Here is an 8,323-nt window from a genome sequence, read left to right as displayed (position 1 = left end):
GGGCACTTAGGCTGTTTCCAGATCTTAGCTATGGTGAATTGTGCTGCTATGAACATAGGGGTGCATATATCCTTTCTGATTGGTGTTTCTGGTTTCTTGGGATATATTCCTAGAAGTGGAATCACTGGGTCAAATGGGAGTTCCATTTCTAATTTTTTGAGGAAACTCCATACTGTTTTCCACAGAGGCTGCACCAGTCTGCATTCTCGTCAGTGCGTGAGAGTTCCCTTTTCTCCACATCCTCGCCAACAATTGTCGTTTGTTGATTTGTTGAGGGTAGCCATTCTTATAGGTGTGAGGTGGTACCTCACTGTCATTTTGATTTGCATCTCTTGGATGATCAGTGACTTTTGAGCACTGTTTCATATGCCTTTTGGCCTTCGTATGTCCATTTTGGAGAAGTGTCTATTGAGGTCCTTTGCCCATTTTTTAACTGTGTTGTTTATCTTCCTTTTGTTAAGTTGTATGAGTTCCCTGTAGATTTTGGAGATTAACCCCTTATCGGATGTATCATTGGTAAATATGTTCTCAACATGGAGTGGGCACTCTTGTTATTTTGTTGATGGTTTTGTTATTTCGTTCATTGTGCAGAAGCTCTTTGTTTTGATGTAGTCTCATTTATTTATTTTCTCTTTAATTTCCATTGTCCTAGGAGATGTATCTATAAACATGTTGCTATGAGAGATGTCTGAGATTTTGCTGCCAATGGTTTCTTCTAGGATTTTTATGGTTTCTCTACTTACATTAAAGTTTGATAGAAGGAGATATAAACAAGTGGAAGAATATACTGTTTTCATGGATTGGTAGAATCAACATCATTAAAATGTCCATACTACCCGAGAAAATCTACAGATTCAATGCAATCCCTATTAAAATACCAACAGTATATTTCACAGAGCTAGAACAAATTCTCCAGAAATTTATATGGTATCCTAAAAGACTCCAAATAGCTGCAGCAATCTTGAGAAAGAAAAACAAAGTTGGAGAAATCACAATACCTCATTTCTGAGTGTACTACAAAGTCACTGTACTCTCTTTTCTTTTTATAAATTTTCTCTACTTATTTTGTCTTTCCCTCATTTTTTCAAAGTTAAATAGCTTATACCATTTACTTTGATTTTAAGGTAGTACTCCACCAAGGTTATGGGTTCAATTCCTGGTCAGGACACATACAAGAATCAACCAGTTGCAGGGCCAGTTTGGCTCAGTGGTTGAGCATTGACCCCTGCATGAAGAGGTTGCTGGTACAATTCCTGATCAGGGCACATGCCTGGGTTGCAGGCTTGATTCCCTAATATGGGGCATGCAGAAGGCAGCCAATCGATGTTTCTATTCTGTCTCCATCTCCCTTCCTCTCTCTAAAATCAATAAAAAATACATTAAAAAAAGAATCAACCAATAAATGCATAAGTAGAAAAACAAATTAATGTTTTTTTCTCTTTCTCTCTTTTTGTCTCCCTCTCTCCCCCTTCCTCTCTCTCTGAAATCAATAAATTAAAAAAATTAAATAAAAGAAGTACATATCCATGTCATAAAATTAAGTAACACTTATGTAGGAAGGAATTGAAAAGTCACTGAAATTCCATCACCCAGAGAAAACCAGAGCTAACATTTTGTTGTATATACTTAAAATCTTGTCCTTAGTTTTATTTTAAATTTTATTGGCTTTAAAAAATATTATTGACTATATTCCCTATGCTGTACTTTACATCCCCTTGACTATTCTGTAACTACCAATTTGTACTTCACCATTTTCACCCAGCCCTCCAAACTTCCTCTATTTGGCAACTGTGAAAATGTTCTCTATGATTTTATTTCTGTTCTACTCGTTCGTTTATATTATTTTTTTAGATTCCACATATAAGTAAAATAATCTGACTTATTTCACTCAGCACAATAGGTCCATCCATGTTGCTGCAGATGGCAAGATTTAATTATTTTTATATGGCTGAGTCATATTCCATTGTATATATGCACCACTTCTTTATCCACAAAATCTTGTTCTTAATTTTAAAAAGCAATTGAGGCCAATATTTTTCTTTTCAAATTTAACAAAACCAAGTTATTTTTCTCTTAAAAGGCCTTTAATTAGTTGTGTCTGTGTATCCTCCCAAAGACCATTTTCTCCTGTTGACATTGGTGCTATTCTTCTCCACCTAGGAAATAGGCTGATCCTGCCTTTTTCAGGCATAATCTGGCATTTATCTTTGGTTTAAAAAAAAGTAACTGTTATTTTTGTCTTTCACTGCCAGCATTGCAGACTGGGCATTTAAATGCCTTTGATTGTGTATTTGTAGAAGCTAACAGCTGCATGTGCTATTTCCAATACTCTTTAATATCCACCCAGGAAGTGACCATGAAATGCTTGTCATTTTTCTGGAGGGGGGACTAGATGTAAAATTGGTGAGTTACTAGTATATACAGAGGTGAAAACTAGGTGAAACATTCTCCAACACATCATAGGCTTGCAATCTGCTCTCTGGAGAAAACTATATTCTTTTCAGCAGCTCTCAGAATGCTCATCTGCCTGAGCTTGGGGCAGCCGCAGATGGCCAGTGCTTTGGAGACTCAAGTAAAATCAGCATGTTTTCAAAAACAAATAATAGGTATCATTCAGCTGGTGGAGATAATAGACCATCTCTGGAAGGAACTGGATCAATACAAGAGTACTCAAAACAAGTTTCCACCAGTCACATTTGCCCAAGAAGCTAGTTTCACAAATATTTTCTCCTGCCAATCTAATTTTAGAAGAGAGAAAAGGACTCCCACTTCCAACTTCCACCAAACCATTTGGACAAGAGACCAGAGAGGCGGACAGGTAAAATGCTTACCACCTTTGCAGGCCGTGCAGAAGCCCATGATCTCTCAGCTGCAGCAGTCCAGGGGGGTAGGGCTGTACCAGCCTGTGAATTCTCCTGGCTGGCTCCCCAAACTGTGGGGGCTAAAAATATTAATACTTTTCCTCCCACCTTCTAAGTTCTAGCTGAGCTAATAATCAAATTAATGAGACAGATTAACAGGAGAAAATAAAGTTTTAATATATGCAGATGGGGAATTCACATAATCATGAAAATTCTAGACAGTGAGGCAACAGTGGGTATGTAAGACATTTTTTTTTTATTCTAAATTAAAAATTCAACTTATTCATCTGTTTACAACACAGTACACAAGGGGCAAAGTATTTCACATCATAGATTTCACTTCCAACTCTTAGAATGTTCATTTCTTTGTTTAAAAGGGGAGACTAGATGGAATAGCCAGGGAATGCTTAGGAACTGAAATAAGATTGGGGTAGGCAATGCTTTCATCCTCACAGGATGGGCATGGGAGGACGCTGGAGCCGTCACAGGCCTCAGTCACCCCCGCCACACAGGTAGAGCAGTGCCTTCTGGTTGTCACCGTTGGGGTCTTGCTGGATGTAATAATACAGGGACTTGCTGAACTTTCTCTTGAATTCAGACCTGATCTTCAACATGTCCACTCCACTGCAGGAGATCATGATTCTGATCAGGAGCTTATTGCACGTCCCCTCACCCTTCACGGAGTCATACAGTAGGCCAGCAAAATACAGGGCCTTATTCCAGATACACTGGATTAGGTTTAGGAAAGCATTTTCCAGGCTTCCCTTAACTTCCTTCTTGATGCTCTCCAGCATGTCATGCAGCTCGTGTACTTGTCAAATACTTTCTGGAGGTGACACGCTCTGCTCGGTCATGATGCCGATCCACTTGGGAACATCAGTACCTTTCCTCTTCACCCCAGCATCATAGAGATCCCAGACGTCTTGACCAATCAGTTCATAATCGATGATGGAGCCATCTTCTGCTCCTCTACCCTTTGTGAGGGTAACCATCAGCTGGCAGAAGTCACCAGATGTGTTGGAAATAATGTCCTTCTCCAGATCAGTCTTGTACACCCTGTTAATTTTCCATAGCTCTTGGTTGGTCCTTGAGAAGATGATCTCGGTGAAAGAGTCCTCATCAGTCCCCAGCCCCTCCATGGAGGCCTTCAGCTCAGAAGCATCGTACCGAGCACGTGTTTTCTAGAGGCCCGGAATCACGGTCTCCAGGTGGCTGGACAAGGCTGACTTTATTGCTGATGCAAGTTCCTTTTTGATCCTCTGGTAGGTGAAGGCAATATCCTGTCTCTGTTCATTGCTGTGGTTGGACAAAATGTTGACAATGGTGACCTCATCAGCAACTTTGGTCTGACGGCCATTTCAATGTTCAAAGCATCCCGCTGGGCTTCCAAGTTGGGGTAGACTTTGACTGACCCATACAAACTTACAGGTGTGGAGTGATCACCCTCCGAGCTGAGCTTTCACAGAATTTTTTGAACAGTAAACATTTTGCAAGAAGCTGGGCCAGGCAGGGAGAGCTGTGAGCATCCCTAGATGCTGAGCGCCGATAAGACATTTTTAGAAAAAGGAGGAAAGGGGGGTGGGGTATTAGACTTCAGAAGTGAGACATACAACAGTGCTATTCTCCAACCTATATTTAAATTACCAATCAACAAATAGAAAACTAAATTAAAAACTATATATTTTTTCTCTTAAGAAATTGGATCAATTAGGTGTCCATGGGCAAGTTCTTCCCTTCTTTGAAGCATTGAAATATACAAATGAATTATGTTTCTAGTTGTTTATATTCACCGCCAGCTCATTCAATAAACCATTTGTTGACACTGTGTTGGGATCTGTGTTAGAAATCCTTGTTATATTTTAATAGGACGAATTTCATAGTTTTTCCCCCCTCAAAGTAGTTTGCAACCCAAAGCCTAATAATAGATTACATTAAATCTTTATTTTTGTTAATTTCATAAAATGTTATTATTTGATGTTCTAGGAATTTTTGTTTGGGAAAGGATATTTAAACTTAGAACTATTTTCCTTGGCTGTAATTACTTAAACCCTCACTGCTAGATTTTGACTCTTTGTTCTGATGTGGGAAGGGGGCAGGCAGTTAGCATGTTGTTTGAATAATTACTTGATGTAAGAATATATTGATATGTTTATACTGTCAGTGCTCTGCCCACTTAAAGACCTTATTATTTCATTGGCTTCCGACTTCCGACTTTGACTATCTGGGAATTAACAGGAACCCCCAGCACTCAGTCAATGGCTGGTGGGAGTTAGGGTGTAGTTGCTCCAGCTTCTTCCTCTTTGGGTGGGATGATTGTAAGGCCTGTGGAGTTAAGTTCTAGTCATGGCTAACAACCCAGCCTTATGAGCTGTCCTCCCTTTCCTGCTGCTCCCATACCACTAATGCTTGAATCTTCCTAATAAACTATTTGCAAAGTCTCACATCAAACCAAATCCCTTTTGGGAATATTTAATCTAAAACAAACTGTATGTTTTAATCTATTACCCTTGGTAGTTAAAATAAATTTCTTGGTTTAAATCACTTAACAGGAATAATAGTCCTCCCTTTATTCACAGGGGATATGTTCCAAGGCCCCCAGCAGATGCCTGAAGCCACAAATAGTACCGAACCCTTTATATAATATGTTTTTCCTATACATACATACCTATGATAAAGTTTAATTTTTAAGTTAAGCAAAGTAAGAGATTACAAAACAACTAATAAAAAATAGAACAATTATATTCCTATATAATAAAAGGCTAATATGCAAATAGACCAAATGGCAGAAAACCAACAACCAAACAACCGGTTGCTATGACGTGCACTGACCAGCAGGGGGCACGTGCAGAACATGGCAAGTGTTGGCAGCAGGCGGCAGAGTGTGGAACATGGTGGGTGTTGGCCATGGTGGGATGGTGGGAGCAGGTGAGCGGCAGTGCCAGACCAAGGCAAGGCGCCAGTTGCTGTCATTGGGGCGAGCCTCTGGTGGTTACTGAAAATTCTTTGCTCCCATGTGCTGTCGTCCTGCACGGCACTCATACCTGCTGCTGGCACTGGCCCTGCTTGCACCCACTGCCAGCACTGGAGCTACCACTCACATCCACTGCAGGTGTCCGGCGCCAGCCCTGATCACTCGGTGCTGTCAGTGGGCGTGAACGGCAGCTGCCAGCCCTGATCGTCCCTCAGGGCTTCTCCACCTCCCCCTATTTCTGAGGGGCGATCGGGGCTGGCAGCCACCTCTTGCACCTGCTGCCGGTGCCAGCCCCAATCGCTTTGCATCATCAGCAGGTGCGAGCGAGGCCGGCGCCATCAGTGCATGGGAGTGGCTGCGAAGGAGCAGGGCTGCCCGCAGACGGGATTGAGGGGGGGGCTGTGATGGGAGGGGCTGTGAGGGGCCGGACAAGGGTGGGGAGGATGGGCCAAGACCCTCCCCTGTGCTCACTGCAGCCTTGTGGCCCACAGTTCCCTTCAAGGTGCACAAATTTGTGCACTGGGCCCCTAGTATATTGTAATAAAAAGTTATATGAATGTGGTCTCTCTCTCAAAATAGCTATGGTACTGTACTCATCTTTCTTCTTGTGATGTGAGATGATACAATGTCTGTGTGATGAGATGAAATGAAGTGAATGACATATGCATTGTGACGTAGTATTAGGCTACTCCTGACCTGATGATACATCAGAAGGAGGGTCTTTTGCTTTGAGTGATCTTGGATAACTGAGCTTGTTGATGTTGATGGTTAACTGTCAGGAGCGAACAATATCGATGGTTGGGGACATTTAATGTTTTTGGACTGAGGTTGACTTTGTTTTTTTTGGCCGGGTACAGTGAACTTTATTGGTGGTACATGACAAGGTAGGGCTCCCTAAGCCCCGCCCTTTCTTCAGGGGGCCTGGGACAGAAACTGTGGAGGTCAGGGATTCTCAGTGCATTGTGGGATCGATTTGGGGCAAGGTCTCCCCAGCAGCTGAGGGCCTCTCTTCCTCTTGCTGGGGCTGGTGGTTCAGGGGGCTCTTACTCCTTGGCGGCTATGTGGACCATAATTGTTGCTGTAGTCAAATTCATTGTCATACCAGGAAATGAGTTTGACAAAGTGGTCATTGTGGGCAGTGCCAGCCCCAGCATCGAAGGTGGAGGAGTGGGTGTCACTATTAAAGTTGAAGTAGACAATCTCGTCCTTAGGATAGCCCAGGTTGCCCTTGAGGGGACCTCTGATGCCTGCTTTACTACCTTCTTGATGTCATCATATTTGGCAGCTTTCTCCAGGCGGCAGGTCAGACCCACAGCCGACACATTGCGGGTGGGGACATGAAAGGCCATGCCAGTGAGTTTCCCATTCAGCTCAGGGATGACCTTGCCCACACCTTGGCAGCACCAATAGAAGCAGGGATGATGTTCTGGGCAGTCCCTTGGCCATGATGCCATAGCTTCCCATAGGGGCCATCAATGGTCTTCTGGGTGGCAGTGATGGCATGGACTGTGGTCATGAGTCCCTTCATGATGCCAAAGTTGTCATGGATGACCTTGGCCAGGGGGGCCAAGCAGTTGGTGGTGCAGGAGGCATTGCTGACAATCTTGAGGGAGTTGTCGTACTTGTCATGGTTCACACCCATCACATACATGGGGGCATCCGCAGAAGGGGCAGAGATGATGACCCTCTTGGCTCCACCCTTCAAGTGAGCCCCAGCCTTCTCCATGGTAGTGAAGACACCAGTGGACTCCACAACATACTCAGCACCAGCATCCCCGCCCTAGCCCGGCCCCTCCCAGCCCCTCCCATAACTTTCCATTGACAAGCTTTCCGTTCTCAGCCTTGACTGTGCCTTTGAACTTGCCATGAGTAGAATCATACTGGAACATGTAGACCATGTAGTTGAGGTCAATGAAGGGGTCATTGATGGTGATAATATCCACTTTGCCAGAGTTAAAAGCAGCCCCGGTGGCCAGGCGCCCAATACGGCTAAATCTGTTCACTCTGACCTTCACCATTGTGTCTGCACTGAGCAAGAGGAGAGACTGTCTGACGAACTGGAGGAGCAGAGAGCCTGATACTGACTTTGGATAACTGAAACCAAAGAAAGAAAAACCTGTATTTTATACAGGCATGCGTATGTCATTTTGTGCTTCACAGGTGTTGTGCTTTTTACAAATTGAAAGCAACACTCTTGACTAGCAAAATGATTATAACTTGCTTTATTGTGATACTTGCTTTATTGTGGTGGTCTAGAACTGAATCTGCAATATCTTGGTGTATACTTTCTTTTTTTTAAAAAAATTAAATCTTTATTGTTCAGATTATTACAGTTGTTCCTCTTTTTTTCCTCCATAGCTCCCCTCCATCCGGTTCCCACCCCACACTCTGCCCTTACCCCCCTTCCACTGTTCTCATCCACAGGTGTAGGATTTTTGTCCAGACTCTTACCACACCTACACACACACACTCCTTTCCCTCCGAGAAATGT

At 43.0% G+C, this 8,323-nt stretch overlaps 2 pseudogenes; both read right to left on the bottom strand.

Annotated features, from left to right (window-relative positions):
* Window positions 1-3,352: 3,352 nt before the first annotated feature.
* Window positions 3,353-4,362, bottom strand: LOC102751304 (annotated as a pseudogene).
* Window positions 4,363-6,860: 2,498 nt separating this feature from the next.
* LOC102769664 lies at window positions 6,861-7,850 on the bottom strand (annotated as a pseudogene).
* Between the last annotated feature and the right edge of the window lie 473 nt (window positions 7,851-8,323).

This window comes from Myotis davidii, unplaced genomic scaffold, assembly GCF_000327345.1.
Source record: "Myotis davidii unplaced genomic scaffold, ASM32734v1 scaffold53, whole genome shotgun sequence".
NCBI lineage: Eukaryota > Metazoa > Chordata > Mammalia > Chiroptera > Vespertilionidae > Myotis > Myotis davidii.
Note: the sequence above shows the minus strand (reverse complement) of the source record. Positions and strands in the feature narration are given on the sequence as shown.